Raw genomic sequence first — 17539 nt, forward strand, 5'->3', positions numbered from 1 at the left:
AAAAGTGGGAAGCATTTTCTCGCTAGCAGATTGCTCTTTAAACGAAGAAGTCAGTTTCCTGAGTGCATGGTTTGTGTGCATGTTTGTGGTATGTCTGTGCCAGAGTTCAGGGAAATTGCAGGGGGCATGAATGAATGTAACAGGCTAACAGGAAAGAACTGACTGGAATCCCCAGAAATTCCTGAATGGGGATTTGTGGTTGTGTCTTGAGTCGGATCACCACGGGGGAAATTATTTTGGGCAAGCATGCAGAGGAGATGAACACAAATAACAGGGAAAGGCAGTAGCTCAGTGGGCAGAGCATGTGGTTTGCATACAAACTTCAGTCCCCTACATCTCCTACAACAACGTTGTTGTTAAGTGTGAACAAAGGAGCAACCTGTGGTTGCATTTGGGAGATGGTGGGCTGTATATACACGCCATACATTTAACAGACATGACTTTCCTCAAGGAAACTGTAGTTCACCCCTCAATGAGCGCCAATGCCCAACACTCTTCACAAACTGCAGTTCCCAGGATTATTTGAGGGACAGTCATGCACATTAAATGTGCTTTAAATGTATGGGGGTGCAGCTGGAGGTTAGAAGGGGTCACTGATGACTGAGGTGGCAGCTGTGCTCCACCCGAGACATTTTCTTGAGGTGAAATAGTTAATGGTGCTGATGTGTGAGAGAGAGAAAGAGAGAGAGGTGATGGTGAAGGAGGAACAGGGCAGGACCAAGAGAAGAGTCGGACACGACTAAACGACTAAACAACAACAACAACAACAACAAGGCTAAGACTAGGATGCATAGCTGTCAACCGTTCCTTATTTGGCGGGAAACTCCCTTACCCCGGCACCGTGTCCCGCTGCTGTCCCTTATTGATGATGTCCCTTAAATTTCCCGGGTTTCAAAGGAAGCAGCTCCCCTCCCTCCCTCCCTCCCTCCCAGCCAGGGAGGAGGGAGGCTCCAACTGTGTTGCTTGGCTGCCCGCCCCGCCCCCCTCTGGCCCTCGGGAGCCCCTCCCCGCTGGGACTGGCAGGAGACTCGGGCCCTTCCGCCCCCCGCACCTGAAGGCAGACAGTGCCTGCCCCCGCACCTGAAGGCAGCCTGCTATCCCACTGGTAGAGCATTTGCCTTGCACGCTGGACATCCCAGGTTGAACCCTCAGCATCTCCAGATTGGGCTGGGAGGCACTTCTGTTTGAAAACCTGGACGGCTGCTGCCAGTCAGTGTAGACAGTACTGAGTCAGATAGGCCTGTGGTCTGACTCGGCATGTGGCAGGTTCCTATGCCTTCTCAAAACCTCGCTGCCTTTCCCTGACCCAGAGGCAGCTGTCTCACTCTGCCTCACGGTGGGCACGGTGGGTAGAGTCTTACCTAGCAAGATACTGGACTACTGTAATGCAAAATAAGTGAGGCTGCCCTTGAAGATGGTCCAGACCAGGGGTCAGCAACCTTTTTCAGCCGTGGGCCGGTCCACCGTCCCTCAGACCACGTGGTGGGCCAGACTATATTTTGAAAAAAAATAGTAATGAACAAATTCCTGTGCCCCACAGATAACCCAGAGATGCGTTTTAAATAAAAGCACACATTCTACTCATGTAAAAACATGCTGATTCCCGGACCGTCTGTGGGCCAGATTGAGAAGGCGAATGGGCCGCATCTGGCCCCCGGGCCTTAGGTTGCCTACACCTGGTCCGGACTCTGCAGGTAGAGTGCGGCTGGTAAGTGAGGCAGCCTGATAGTTCCATGTGCTGCCACAAGTCTTGAAAACGTCATGTTGGCTGCCATTGAATTACTGGGCCTAATACAATGTGTTCATAATAGTGGCATATAAAGCCTTAAATGGCTTGGGACCCAAGTCCCTTAAACAGCACCTTCCTTATATGACCCCAAAGAAGGCATCTGAAAGCAGCCCTGTATAGGGAAGTTTATTTTGAATGTTTAATGTTTTATTATGTTTTTATATGTTGGAAGCTACCAGGAGTGGCTGAGGCACCCGGTCAGGTGGGCGGGGTATAAATAATAAAATTGATGATGATGTTGATGATGGAATAGGATGTCCCTATTTTCATTGGAGAAATATTGGAAGGTATGATACTGGCCCACAGACAATTGCCAGCCACACTCGTGGTGGATGGAGCTAGCCTGGATTTCCACAGAGAAAGCCTCAAAATAGGCCCTTGCTTGTCACATGTCTGTGAGGGATCCTCACGTATGTCTGTCTGTCTGTCTGTCTGTCTGTCTGTCTGACTTATATTTCTGCCTGGCAGTGTTGCATCTTCACAGGTTCTGGTGCTCACACAAAGCCCCCAAATTCTGTGCCTCCTCACTGAGGAGCCTAACCAGTTACTTCAAAAACATGCACCCTTCCCTCTTCCTCTCCCTCTCGTCTGGCACCATCCGTGGCGGCAACAGCAGCAACACAGCACTGCTACCCTCTAGCTGCCTAGCAGGTTCGTTTGGGGAGCCCAGAGCACCACTAATTGCGCTAATTAATATGGAGCAGATGCAGCAGGAAGTGGGTGGAGGCGGCGGAGGGAATATTTCAGCAGGCAGAGGCGGCTGGATTTATGAGGGAGGTAATTCCCGGCTTCCTTTGCTGTGCAGCCGCAGGGTAAAGGAGCTGCCATGTGGAGAGTAATTTAAAGACAATTTTCCTGGGTGGCAGAAGGAGGGAGGAGGGCCGGGATTGGCAGCAGGGCCACTTCTGCAGCGAGACAGTCTTAAGATGGTGGTTATCAAACTGCGTTCCGGGGAGCCCTTGATAAGACGATCCGTACAGGCGGAAAAGCTTCCCAGTGTTCGCCCACTGCTAAGGAGATTGCCTGCGGTGCTCAGTGGGAGGGAGGCTGTGGGCAACATTGGCTGTCCTGCGTTGGAGGCTGTGTGCTCAGGACAAATGTGTGTGGCATTCGGCAGGCCTCACCAATAGTCTGTGCGAATGCCTAAGGCTGGCACACAGCATCCGGCTTCCTGAATGCACAAGAAAGGAAAGAGGACAGTTCTTTTCCTCCTCGTGATTCCTTGAATTGTTGTATAGGGGAGCGGATTTCAGCAGGTGGAGTTCGTCTCACACCGGCCGCAGCTGCTGAAATTCCAGCACCGTTAGGAAAAGGTGCAGGCTGGAGCCCCTGCCCTCTTTTGCATCTGGCCAGCATACATTAGAAGCCAAAGAGCCTCTATTAAACAGAAAAGCTGGCAACCTTACTAGAGAGGGAGAGCAGTTGGCTCTAACAATCAAGTATTAATGCAACTTACTGTGAATATAAAGGGATGCGGGTGGCGCTGTGGGTTAAACCACAGAGCCTAGGACTTGCCGATCAGAAGGCTGGCGGTTCGAATCCCCATGACGGGGTGAGCTCCCGTAGCCCGGTCCCTGCTCCTGCCAACTTAGCAGTTCGAAAGCACGTCAAAGTGCAAGTAGATAAATAGGTACCACTCCAGCGGGAAGATAAACGGCGTTTCCGTGCGCTGCTCTGGTTCGCCAGAAGCAGCTTAGTCATGCTGGCCACATGACCCGGAAGCTGTAAGCCGGCTCCCTCGGCCAATAAAGCGAGGTGAGCGCTGTAACCCCAGAGTCAGTCACGACTGGACCTAATGGTCAGGGGTCCCTTTACCTTTTTACTCTGAATATACTCAAACACTCATCTCATGTTCCAAGAGCAAGTCCTGACTCACGTACGTTAGTCCCTGTTAGTGCATTTGCTTCCATGCACGGAAATCTTTCTCTGGCATGGAAATGCGGCATTCAAAAAAGATGCACCAGTTGAACTCCTGCCTGTTGCACAGATGTCAACATATTAATAGTAGTACGGCAGATGATTAAAAGCAGGGCGGTAAAGTTTTTTTAAATATTGGCAGCCCCATTTAGCATGACCCTCATCACTTTTTCCCCTTCCATTTTATTTTAAAGAACAAAACTGCATGAACCTTCCTGTCAAACAAATGAAGAAACAGCCCTTCTTCAAAATTATTTTTCAAAACCATCCCCCATAATTTTGAGATCACCTCTTACAATGGCAAAATTGGGGTGGGTACCACTTTCATTTCTCCATCGTTTTCCTAATGCCCCCGTCTGTCCTCCTCACTTATCTCTCTGGCATGCACACATCCTTCTCCCCAATGCCATCTTCTGGATTTTTTTGGGGGGTGGGTGGGGGGGCGCTGCCAGTGTGCAGTTTGATTCCTTGAGGATGGGAGAGCTTTGAGCAGCTGCTGCTGCTGCCCCCCCCCACTCATGTATAGGCATTTCAGGATGGGACTCCCCACCCTGAAGGGAACAAGAGCCAAAGGGATTTATATTGCAGCAGCTGGAGACTCATAAAACCACAGCCCACCTGCCCCACTGATCCCTAGTCTGGAACATGGGTGGGCTGGCTTGGGAAGCGGAGGCCAGAGCCTCGCATCTGTCACTCCTCAGCCTGAGCCTCTTGAACTGTGCCTGCTAAGCTCCCCACCTCCGTGCTCAGATTTATGTGGACATTCACATGGTGCCGGGTTTCTGCAGCTTTTGCTCCTACCTGGAAGTGTGATCTATTAGCAAGGAGCAGAGTTAAGCCTCTTCCCGAGGTTCCTTTCCACGGTCCCTCATATATGTTTCCCACTCCCGTTCCCCAAAGCCTTTGACCACGCCGTTCTTCTTATGCCTGAAATAGCCTCCTTGCCTCCGTGATGTTTAAATTTTTTAAATGGAGCTCACGTATCTGAAGGGCCCTAACAAATCATAGGAATGTAAAAGGAACCCTGCTAGGTCCCCAGAGGTCCATATCTAGCCCAGAAAGGCTAAAGGACAAGCAGCCTATTGCCTTCAAAGAGCAAAAGTAAAGATCTGCAGCAGTGGACAGATTCTCCAGAGATTAAATATATATGTAACATGCCCTGGATTTGAAGACAGTGACAGTGGGGGGGACGGACCAGTTTCTTTCCAATAGCATTGTGAGCATTCTGTGGAACTTTAAAGCCCTAAAGGTTCTGTGATCTCTTAAATTAAGGAAGCTTGTAAAACAAAAGACTGTTGTTAGACACAGCTTTATCTCCGTCCCTGGCATTCTTCATGTCCACACTTGAATTCCAGGTGGCATTTGTTTTCAAGGCAACTGAGCATCATTCTTTGACGCAGAGCTGTTGGGTTTGAGTTTTGAATTGCATGTTCCAGTTGCGAATGTTAGGGTATGTTTTCCCTGACTTTGAAAACATTAACGGACGGATTTCAGCAGCATAACCTGGGCTTTGCTCGATTCTAGTACATACCTTTGTCTGAATTTGGAAAGAGCGATCCACCCCTCCCTGGTTCAGTGTTAATTGTATGCAATTTTGAAGCATATTCGCCTTGGTTTTCCGTAAAACAAATCGGTTTCCTCTTTTTATGTTTGGTTTCTCTTTTCCATCATCATCGATTTGGGGGGACAGACACAAAGACCATGCTTGCGATTCCTGAGGTAGCCACAGGGGGGCCTCTTTGTGCTACCAATTTTGGTAAGATTCCTCATTGTCTGTGGGGCTGCTGCTCAGCTAGGATCAAATCCCTGGGTGAAGTCGGTGCTACTGCTACTAGCAGACATGGGAGGAGATCAGATTTGCACCTCATTCTTCCCTTGATATTTGAGTCTCACCTTGGGAAGATGATTCCGTGTGTGCTGCCCTTCTGCCAGAACAAAGGCTTGCATGTACCCACTGAAATTCTGATAGCATACTGCCAAGATTTCTTAAGTAGACTATTTTAGGCTTGCTATTGCAGTCTGTGCAGTTGACAGAGAGATTGAGCTGCTTAGTTCCTGCGTACAAAAAGCAAAAATCCCTCTCTGGCTTTTAGGATTTCTGCAGGCATTGGCTTTCAAGCATATATTTGCAACCACGAGGTTTCCAAGCTGCTTCTTGTTAAAAAGGAAAGCTGAGATGCTTTGAAGGCATCCTGCAGTTTTTCTGCACACATCCCTGGGTAAGTGCCTCTGCGCCAGCACACCTGGCGATGCTAGACTCCCTTGGCAGCATGGCTAGGGAACCTTCCCTGTCTCCTGACAGCCACAGGTGCAGTGGAATCTCCCTGGCCCCGTGGTAAAGGGAAGTGGCTCAGCAGGTGATTTCCCCTGGTTAATTTCATGGCATTTAACGAGCTTGGCATTAGACGCAGCTCATCCATCGGTTACTGATTGCTCCCTGACTGCTAATGATCTGCTTTCATTCACTGGAAAATTTGCCCGAGAGGAGGAGGGAGCACGAAAGCATGCCGGGGGAAGCCCTGCTTGGAATAGCTCCCAAAAGGAGCTTGCCACTGCTGCCAGCATCTGCCTGCCTGCATTGCTGTTGGTACCGTGATTTGCCCAGGCACCACGCAGCAAAGGGCAGGGGGATGTGATGTGTCCCCCAGCACATCTGGGGGTTATTTTGGAAAGGAGACAAGGGATGCTAGGGTAGGGTGGATTGCATGGACCTGTATCTTTTGGTATGAGGTTGCCCACCTGTCAATCACTGGGTGATGGGCAGATTGGGGTGTTTCAACCCTACTGAGTACTGGTTGTCTGGGGAGGTGCAGAGAGCAGGATTGAACATTCCACTCATCAGCTGATGAGCAGAGAGTTCAATCCTGCTTCCCCAGCACCTTCCCTGCTCAGTAAATGGACTACTGCAATGCAGTCTATGTGGGGCCAGCTTTGAAGGTGACCCGGAAACTGCAATTAATCCAGAATGCGACAGCTAGACTGGTGACTGGGAGTGGCCGCCGGGACCACATAACACCGGTCCTGAGAGATCTGCATTGGCTCCCAGTACGTTTCCGAGCACAATTCAAAGTGTTGGTGCTGACCTTTAAAGCCCTAAATGGCCTCGGTCCTGTATACCTGAAGGAGCATCTCCACCCCCATCGTTCAGCCCGGACACTGAGATCCAGCGCCGAGGGCCTTCTGGTGGTTCCCTCATTGCGAGAAGTGAGGTTACAGGGAACCAGACAGAGGGCCTTCTTGGTAGTGGCGCCCACCCTGTGGAACACCCTCCCTTCAGATGTGAAGGAAATAAGCAGCTATCCTATCTTTAAAAGACATCTGAAGGTAGCCCTGTTTAGGGAAGTTTTTAATATTTAATGCTGTACTGTTTTTAACATTTGATTGGGAGCTGCCCAGAGTGGCTGGGGAGACTCAGCCAGATGGGTGGGGTATAAATAAAAAAATATTATTATTATTATTATTATTATTATTATTATTATTATTATTATTATTATTTCATATTTTTACATATTTCTATGTTGCTTTCAGCCCAAGAATAAATACAGATAATCAGCACCCAGCAAATACATTCCTGGAGGTCGTGGTGTTTCAGCCATAAAGGCTAGGAATGGAGCTTCCATGTTCAGGGGCAGTCTATAATACCTCTGATTCTCAGATACTGGAAACAGGGGCTGTGCCTTGCATGCTAGCTTCTCAAGGACATCTGCTTGGCTGCTACTGGCAACAAAACACTGGGGCAGTTTGGGGTTTATCCAGTATGACTCTTCTATACCTTAAGCCCTTTCATCCCAGAGAGATGTGAACTGTAGTTAGTAGGGTGAGATCAGAGCCCGCCTGTCCACGAAGCAGACTGAGAATCAAAGGAGATGCCGTCAATGCAGGAGAAGCAACGAAAAGTGATGGCGGAGGCTTCCAGGTTCTGGCAACAGCTTTGCGAGATCTCGTGGAACTGCCACGAGATTTCACAAGTGCTCTTGTGAGATCTTGTAGGAGCTTTTGCGAGATTTTGCCAGAAAGCAGAAGCCGCAGCTGTGCAACCCTGGTGAGCGTAGCGGAGGCGCAGAGCGTCACATTCCTGTTTCGCCCCAGGCGGTGAAACACGATGGGTCGCCCCTGGGTGAAATGAACTTTGCACATGCACAGAGGTGCTTGTCTCGTGCTGAGTCCCACATGACACCCTGGCCTAAGCTTATACCCTGGGAAGCAATTTTTCTAACTCATCCTGGCGTCCTAAGCAATGCACATCTCAAGCTAGGCAAGCAACGACACACCCACTCACCATAGCTTAAAATGAACCTGAGGATTTTGTGCTGTGTCATATTTTGGTTTGCTTGTGTCTTTTCCACAGTGCATGACCCCAAAGTTTCCCATTTGTGCCCATATGTGCATGAAAATTTGGGCAGGCAATGCTTTCATTCATTCATTCATTCATTCATTCATTCATTCATTCATTTGTTCCTTCCTTCCAAATATTTATAGGCTGCCTGTGTAGCAACAACACTGAATTCAATTTAAAACAACTATCTGATTCGTAAAACAAGGAGCAGATGAAGCCATAAATAACACCTCTCCTCTTAAAAGCGCAGAGCGGCGACCTACCTTAATAATAAGCCGCACACAAAATAATTCATAAAAGCCTAAGAAAAGAGCCAGGGCTTGACCTGGAACTGCTACAAAGCCAAGGTTGGCATCAGGCAAACCTCGGAGGAAGAGGATCCCATAACTGGGGTGCCACCATAGAGAAGGACACCCCTCATTCCTGCCCTCCTTGTTACAATTCAAATGTGTGAGCCGGCACACACTGCCACTCTGGATTGTACACAGCCAGGAAGGATCCCATACATGAATCATATAGTTGGAAGGGCCCCTGGGGGTCATCCAGTCCAACCCCCTGCTCAGTGCAGAATCTGCAAAGCAGGATGCAACTACTCCATCCCTGACAGGTGGCCACCCAGCTTATATTGAAACACCTCCAGCAAAAGGAGATCCCACCAGCTCCCAACAAGGCAGCGTGTGTTGCACTGTTGAAAAAGCTTCTAGTGTTTGACTGAAATTTGTTTCTCTGTGGTTGCTTCTCCTCCTGCCCTCTGAAGTGATAGTGACCGATGAAAGACCTCTGTTTATTTCAGAATTTTCTTGCAGGAAACGGTGAGTCTCCAGATTGCTGCTCCCAACATCCCTAACCACTGGGCACTTTCACTGGGGCTGATGAGCGTCCAACAACATCTGGGGGGGCACAGCTTCCCCACCCCTGCCACAAATGCTTTACTTCACATAGCCATGTGACTTTCTGTTTGTGTCACGCTTCGCCAGTTGAATTTCTGCCTGGCGCAAGCTGCTAAATGCCCTGAAGCCTCACCAGGAAAAAAATGTCAAGCCTAACTCCCCCTTATTGACACTACTTTCCTCTTGACATCTTTATTCGCCAGTGGATTGGGGCTGGGAAGCGGATGGAGCTTTTTGGAGCCATGAGGTGAGTGAGAAAAGGGGCTGATGTTTCATCCGCTGGGGCAAATCAACCCCTTTTGAGTTGACTGTGTGTGCAGTTTTCTTCCTAGTACAGTGGTACCTCTGGTTACAGATGCTTCAGGTTACAGACGCTTCAGGTTACAGACGCTTCAGGTTACAGACTCCACTAACCCAGAAATAGTACCTCGGGTTAAGAACTTTGCTTCAGGATGAGAACAGAAATCGCACAGCAGGCCCCATTAGCTAAAGTGGTGCTTCAGGTTAAGAACAGTTTCAGGTTAAGAACGGGCCTCCAGAACGAATTAAGTTCTTAACCCGAGGTACCACAGTATGGTGTTGCACTGGAGAGGGTGGGGGGGTATTGCATTAATTAATTCATTAATAGCATTTCTAATCCACTTAATACTTTAAAATCTCTAAGCAGTTTGCAAAATAACATGTGGAAAGAAAACAAAAAACAACAACCCAGTAACACAGCACAAGATTCAGGAGTAAAAACAGGAATTCGGAGATAGCAGAGCCAAATTTTATGGGTCAGGAAAAGCCTGGGCAAAAAAAAGAGATAAGGGCTTCACAACGGAGTTTGAAGCAACCAGCAGACGATGCTTTGCAGATATGGCAGAGGAAAAGGAGCGCTGTTTTTGGGGGGAAAGAATGCCCCATTACTGCAGCACAGCGCCCCACTGTGGTTTGGCACAGCGCTGAGATTTAAGATAGCATGAAACCACTAGAGGGGAGTTCCCTTTTATGAGCTTCTCAGATCGCACAGCAGCAGCACTCAGGTGTTCTCAGGGGGCCTCTCGGTTTGACCCCATGCGCTGGGTGAGATCGGAGGCATTCGGTGCCTGAGGTGTTTTGGTCACTGCCTGGCCTGTTCTTCCAGCAGGCTGCTTATTTATATGCTACGCGGGTGCCAAGCTAAAATACAGGACTAGCTCTCGGCATCTCGCTGCCTTCGGAGCCATTCCCAGACCTGCGTGTGGCTTTCTGGCCCCTTCCACCAAAAATGTTTCATTCTTTCCTTGCTTCTCCCACCCCCACTAGAACTTGACCAAAGTGATTGTGGAATGCAAACCCCTCATCCTGTACCCTAGGGGATATCAGTTGGGATAAGCCAACAAGGTGCACATCCGTCATTTTCACAGACGCTGCTTTGCACCCCACCTAGATTGACTTTTTTTTTGCTAACAACAACAACAATAGCAATAATAGTAAATATAAAATTCTGATTCTCTCAAGCAAATTAACAATACAGTGGTACCTCGGGTTACATATGCTTCATCATACAGACGCTTCAGGTTACAGACTCCGCTAACCCAGAAATAGTACCTTGGGTTAAGAACTTTGCTTCAGGATGAGAACAGAAATCGTGCTCCGGCGGCGCGGCGGCAGCAGGAGGCCCCATCAGCTAAAGTGGTGCTTCAAGGTTAAGAACAGTTTCAGGTTAAGAACGGACCTCTGGAATGAATTAAGTACTTAACCCGAGGTACCACTGTTCTGCTGGGAATTCGAACTGAATCATGTCCCGCTGCAGGAGGAAGGGGTGAAGAAAAAGCTCTGAGTGGAGGGGCCCCCACTTTCCCTGTCCTATGGACCCCCCAAAAAACTCCACAAGCCTTGGTGTACCTGGAGCTGGGTGTGGAGAGTGCAGCTGAATGGGACACAGCTGTGGGAAGCCTGAGGAAGCAGCGTCCACTTTGGGTTTGCCCATAAAAAGCAAGTCTAGAGTGAGAGATCAGGGTGTTTCCAGGGACACTTCTCGTTGTGGAACTTTTGTGGATGAGTTGAGATTTTGTTGGCCCCGGGTGAGAACCCGGAAGCTGAGAGGGAGGGTGTGTCAGAAGGAAAATGAATTCATACTGATTTATATATCTCCTTGTATAAGCTTTTGGGGCCGGGGGTGTATTTTAATTGTTTGGTGGGTATTCAGCCCCTTATATCATCAGCTGATACAGACGTGGGTGGCGCTATGGGTTAAACCACAGAGCCTAGGACTTGCCGATCAGAAGGTCGGCGGTTTAAATCCCCACGACGGGGTGAGCTCCCGTTGCTCGGTCCCTGCTCCTGCCAACCTAGCAGTTCGAAAGCACATCAAAGTGCAAGTAGATAAATAGGTACCGCTCTGTCGGGAAGGTAAACGGTGTTTCCATGCGCTGCTCTGGTTCGCCAGAAGCGGCTTAGTCATGCTGGCCACATGACCCGGAAGCTGTACGCCAGCTCCCTCGGCCAATAAAGCGAGATGAGCGCCGCAACCCCAGAGTCGGCCACGACTGGACCTAATGGTCAGGGGTCCCTTTACCTTTACCTTTATCATCAGCTGAAATATCTCAGATTGCAGAGGTGGTAGAATCCTCTGTCCAAAACCCCATAGACCTAGAAGGCAGCAGGCTGAGCCGATGCCTTCACCCAGGGGAAGAGATGGGGTGAGCACGCTTGCTAAGGCCATTTGCTTGTTGCAGTTGGGGGTGGGTGTTTCTGTGTTGTCTTTAAGCAGGCATTTGGTTAAATTGAAAATCCTCATTGCTGTATTAGTGGCTGTTTAGCTTTCCTGATGGGAGGCTGTTGATTTGGTCATTACTTCCTGGATTTGTTTTTTTAATGGATTCTGTAATTTTCGTATACTGCTGTGTCCGGGAGCGTTCGGTAAGGCGGGGCAGAACTGAGCACCCGGTTGTGGAATTGCTGCTGATTGCTGGGAGAGGGGCAAGGCGGCCGGGAGATTGGCACTGTGTGGGCATGTTGGCAGAACCAATCTAGAGTTCTACCAGCCTCCCAGGCACTTCCTACTCACCACTTTATTCAGGGCATGTGGTATCACCCCTCTCTTACCCACCAGTTGTATTGCTTTTGTGTGTGGGTGTGTAAATTTTTCATGTTGTTTTCTTTCATTGTTCCCCACTCTGGGACTGGACTATTAAATGAAGAGGGGGGTTAAGCTGCAATCTGATACTTATCTGGAAATAAACCCCGTCAAACTTAATGGGGCTCTTGGGGCAGTTCCACACCATACATACACCGCACATTAAAAGCACATAAAGATAATGGTAAAGTGACCCCTGACCATTAGGTCCAGTCGTGACCGACTCTGGGGTTGCGGTGCTCATCTCGCTTTATTGGCCGAGGGAGCCAGCTCACAGCTTCTGGGTCATGTGGCCAGCATGACTAAGCTGCTTCTGGCGAACCAGAGCAGCGCACGGAAATGCCGTTTACCTTACCACCAGAGTGGTACCTATTTATCTACTTGCACTTTGACGTGCTTTCGAACTGCTAGGTTGGCAGGAGCAGGGACCAAAAAACGGGAGCTCACCCTGTCGTGGGGATTCAAACCGCCGACCTTCTGATCGGCAAGCCCTAGGCTCTGTGGTTTAACCCACAGCACCACCGGCGTCCCTATTTAAAAGCACATGGGTTCTCCCAAAGAGTCATGGGAACTGTAGTTTCCCAACATAGAACTACAGAGCCAGTGTGGTGTAGTGGTTAAGAGTGGTAGTCACGTAATCTGGGGAACCAGGTTCGCGTCTCCACTCCTCCACATGCAGCTGCTGGGTGACCTTGGGCCAGTCACACTTCTTTGAAGTCTCTCAGCCCCACTCACCTCACAGAGTGTTTGTTGTGGGGGAGGAAGGGAAAGGAGAATGTTAGCTGCTTTGAGACTCCTTAAAGGGAGTGAAAGGCGGGATATCAAATCCAAACTCTTCTTCTTCTTCTACAGTTGCCAGCCGCCTTAACAAACTACACTTCCCAGGACTCTGACAGAAGCCATGGAATTTTAAAGCCCTTTAAAGCTTATGGTTGCACTGTAATTGACGTATGTCAAAATAATTTGAAAACAATATATTTTTGTAAGGCAGTATGCACATTTTTTGGGGGGGGGGAAATAGCGAGTGTTGGCTGATTTTGTGGGTTTTTAAAATTTGTTGCTCCCACCTTCAGCCACGATCCTTAAAAGCACACCTTGATGAAGGGGATTGCAGCCTGTAAATTATGTAAATCCATGAACTGATTGCCCAGTTAAAAGCCAGACTATGAACTGATCACAGCATCTTGAATCAAACACTGTTGGTGGTTGGAGCATAAGAAACACTGTTCTAGTATTGACAAAGAAACCCTAAATTTCTCAACCCAGGCTGTTCACCATTCAGGACACTAGAGGGCAGTGAAGGGCTTCGCCTCTGAGCTGCTGGCTCTTTGCAGTGGCAGACTCCAAAATGGCTAATAAATAAGCGAAGAATGGGACTTTGCGTATAATGTGCTCATTAATGGGGATAATTGGCATAGTTTAGAGAGGGCACCCTCATGGAGGAGGGGTGGCAGCGAGTTGTCTGTCTGCTGCTTTCCTGGGTACGTGTGTGCCATAGGCCGGGGCCAGGGGGAGTTCACGGCTGTGCCATCTGGACTTGCCACCTTTCAACTTGACAGGTTCTCTTATTTTTTAACACTTGCGTGAAAGGCAGAAATTCAACAGGTGAAGATATAGGAAAGCTTTTCATGCCGGGTGCTGCTAAAGGCACAGGAGGCCTAGTTGGGAGAGAACAAAATGTACGTTTGTTATCAGCTGTCCTGTATAATATGGGATTGTCCCGTATCTCAATGCAAAACGCTATGTCCTGTATTGATCTAGTTTTGCCCTGTTTTTCAAGTCCTCTCTCTCTGCCAAGTTAGGGATCTTCTCCCAATGCATGTGTTTGAAAAGGTGTGTGAAAGGTCATGTGTTTAAGCTCTGGATAGCCAAGCAGAGACAGATTTACAAATTCATGTACAAACCGCAGCAATTCCTTTACTAGGTTCCTTTAACAAGTCCCTGTTGCTGTGCCCCCAGCTGCATTTTGCTGTGCAGACGTTAAGTGAGTGGCGTTTAATCTCTATGCTTAACTTGCTGCTTCCTCACTTGTGCTGTTGAAAGCACAAGAGCAGAGTTTCTCTTCCCAAGCCATCAGTTGGCAACCCATACTTTCACCACTGTGGTTTAAAGCAGCATTCATAAAGATGCTAACTTTCACCTGCAACAGTTCTTGGACAGTTTAAGTAGAAAACAAATCTGGAGCATGTTTTTTTTTTTAAAAAAAAAGTTGGGGTAAAGGGGGGGGGGGGAACGGCTGTTACAGAATGCTGGTGTAATAAACGAAAAGCTGCCCTTATTCCCTTATGGGGGACACAAGAGCCCTTACAGAGTCCTTTGTAGGTTCTCCATCGGTCGGAGAAAAAAACAGAGGCCGACCAGAGGATATTGAGAAGCAAAGCCGCTAGTAAGCCTGATCTTTATTGAACTGTTGCAACAAGGTGCCCCCTTCACACACAGGAGGAGGAGGAGGAGGACCCAGAACCAAGCTGTGTCCGCCACTATATAGACATTTTAAATTGCCCACCTTGGAGTCAAAGACCACCCCCAGAAACATCATACCTACATCACAGAAAGGGTGGTCTACAGCAGAAATCTGAGTGCTTTGTTTACGTCCTGTCTGCCAGGTTACTTGTTTAATGGTCACTTGATTGGACTGCCTGGGGAGCCTGGCCAGTCTTTTGTAATGATAAGTACTTAGTTCCTGAGGCAAGTGACAGGCTCACCCTATTCATACACATATTCTTGCAGAGAAAACACCTGGTCAGCCTGGGAGTCAAAATGGCTCCACGGCTGCTCTCCTGTGCAGCTTCAGACATGTGGACTATAGATCTATGTATGTGTTTGCTTGGTACATTTATGAACCTTTATTATATACATAAGACCTTAATTTATTTATTTCGCTGGGAAGAAGCGGATGTTTTGCAAAGCTTAAGCAGAGGTTCTTAGGATCAAGGTTGATCAAGCCACAGGAGACCTTAACTCAAGGGCGGGGAATTTTGAGAACCACACCACAACCTTGCCGGGACCACAGACCAGTGGTAGGTGGGACCTGGGTGGGTCAAAAGTGGGTGGGGAAATGAAAACAAATATTAGAACCGTAGGCTAATAATGTCTGTGCACCCCTCTCTTTGTCCAGGCATGATCAGAGTTCAAAGGCACATTCCAGGCAGGCAAAACATTCAAGGAGAATGCAATACATGGGTGTGGCTTGGGGAGGAGGTGTGGCCTGGGAGAGTTCCAAGGGCCAGGTAGAGAGGTCTGGAGGGCCACATTCAGCTTCTGGGCCTGAGGTTCCCCATTCCTGCCTTTATTTTGCATGCGACTCTTGGGCAGTGACCGAAAGCTCTGGATATGCTTAAGAGGACATGTTTCCTTGCTTGTTCCCAGGCTCGGTACATTTTCAAAATCTTGTCCCCTTCCCAGCTCCCATGAACCCTAGATGCAGCACAGCGGATAAAGGTAAAAGGAAGACTGTGAGACTGGACGCGTGTTGAATGGGGAAGGGTTACTTGGGAGCAGTGGAAACTGCTTCTAGTTCACTTACAAACTGATGTTGGATGGGGGAAGGACCGAAGTTCCTCTTTCCTGTCGTTCGCATTGCTCTTCAAAGCCCCCCTTTGGCTCAGGCCCTTAGTCCTCAACCAAAGCATCACCAAAGTACATGCATATCCCTCACTTGCTCACACTCCATCCTTTGTTTCAATTCAGACAGCATGATGAAGTGCTACAGATTTAATTGTGCTCCACCTTGACCACTGAGACCTTCTGAAAGAGCACTTTTGGTGGCCCCTTCTTCCCACCAAAGCCCCTGAGGTTTGGTCATCCTTTACCAGGGACCAAGCCTTTAATGTGGCAAGCCTTTCCCTGTGGAACTCATGGCCAGCAGAAGTTTGGCAGGAGTCACCCCTGCTTTCTATAACTACCGGTATTTTTTATTAGGTTTTACATAACAAATTTCAGTTTAAATGTATCATTCACCTTCACATTTAGGAAACTCAGAATCCCTTGACTTCCCACCACCCCGGTTTCTGTTATCAATCCCTTTTTTCCTTCAGCTTAGCCTATTTTCTCTAATTTGTTAGAAATATGATTAATATTTAGAATGTGATGATTTTTTTTTAAAAAAAACCAGCCTGTTTTTATGGATATGCTATTGTTTCTATGCTGGGGACGCGGGTGGCGCAGTGGTCTAAACCACAGAGCCTAGGGCTTGCCGATTGGCAGTTCAAATCCCTGTGACGGGGTGAGCTCCCGTTGTTTGGTCCCAACTCCTGCCCACCTAGCACTTCGAAAGCACGTCAAGTGCAAGCAGATAAATAGGTACCACTCCAGCTGGAAGGTAAACGGCGTTTTCATGCACTGCTCTGGTTCGCCAGAAGTGGCTTAGTCATGCTGGCCACATGACCCAGAAGCTGTCTGCGGACAAACGCCAGCTCCCTCGGCCCATAGAGCGAGATGAGCGCGCAACCCTAGAGTCGTACGCAATTGGACCTAATGGTCAGGGGTACCTTTACGTTTATTGTTTCTGCTGTTATGGTGGTGTGGTGTTTTTATGCCATCTTGCTACAGTTTCTGCAAAAATGTTGCTTGTAATTATTTAAATAAACAAATGGACATGTCTAAATTCATACCGTACTTTTCCGTGTATAAGACATCCCCATGTATTTTTGGGAACTCAAATTTAAGGGGGGGGGGAGATGGCACAGAATTATTGAACTTTCTTTGCAGAGGATTGAATTGTTGAGCTTTTTTGGGGGGGGCGGGGAATTACCCATGGCTGCTGAGCTCACCCGCACGCGTCGCAACATCCGTCTCTGTCCGCTCACTGGCAATCGCCCACCTAATTGCTGCAGCATCAGCCAATCAACACCAGCTATTGACGCAGCAACCAAGAACATGCCCAATAACTGCTGACAGCCACGGCTGCAACCCATTGAACGTCCACCCTATGCACTATCCATGGATAAGACGACCCCAACTTTTTAGCATAATTTTTAAAGAAAAAAACCTAGTCTTATACACGGAAAAGTACGGTAAGGATTGCTGGATTGCAGCGGGGGTCTGGATGAGTCTAGGATTCTTTGCAAGAATCCCAGCAATTAGCAACACATTCTTTGGCAGTGCACCAGGAACTGGTCAGTGGTGCCACATGACCAATCTTCTACACATCCCTTCTGAAAATAGCAAGGACGCTCTCTCTCTCAATCTCTGCATGTATGGACCAGCCAACTGGCTCCAGGAGCAAAGGGAGGGCTTGTCCTCCTGTTAACCCTCTGTGGAGGATAACAAGAGGTGTTTATCTTGGAGGGGAAGCCAACTTGTCTGTCCTGCTGATCCTGCCACATTCCATCATCATTTCTCCTCTCCCCCGCATTGCCAATTCTTCCTAACTGGCCCAGCACATGCATTTAGCCTCTCTCCCAAAGGCGACGGCTTTGCTCATTCCCTCCAGCCATAAATCAAGTCTCTTTCCCTGGGAGTAAGTGGGATCAGGGAGGCCAGTCTGAAGTGCTACAGCCACA

This window comes from Podarcis liolepis (assembly GCF_965112155.1).
Source record: "Podarcis liolepis genome assembly, chromosome: 2".
NCBI classification, from domain to species: Eukaryota; Metazoa; Chordata; class Lepidosauria; order Squamata; family Lacertidae; genus Podarcis; species Podarcis liolepis.